Here is a 287-nt window from a genome sequence, read left to right on the forward strand (position 1 = left end):
ACCCCTTCGTTGCCCCCCCCGCACAGACCGATTTCCCCAACCCCCAGACAGACAGACAGACCCCCTCGCTGCCCCAGGACAGACAGCAGCCCTCTCGTTGCCTGTGAGGCAGACAGACAGCCAGACAGCCCTCCCCCAGGACGGACAGACCCCCTCCTTGCCCCCCGCCCCGGACAGACAGACCCCTCCACCCCGCCCCTGGGACGGACAAACAGACAGACAGCCCGACCCACACACACACACTTTGTCCACCCCAGGACAGACAAACAGACAGACAGATCCCGGCC

This window comes from Haliaeetus leucocephalus, unplaced genomic scaffold (genome assembly GCF_000737465.1).
Source record: "Haliaeetus leucocephalus isolate CR32 unplaced genomic scaffold, Haliaeetus_leucocephalus-4.0 Scaffold164, whole genome shotgun sequence".
Taxonomy (NCBI): Eukaryota; Metazoa; Chordata; class Aves; order Accipitriformes; family Accipitridae; genus Haliaeetus; species Haliaeetus leucocephalus.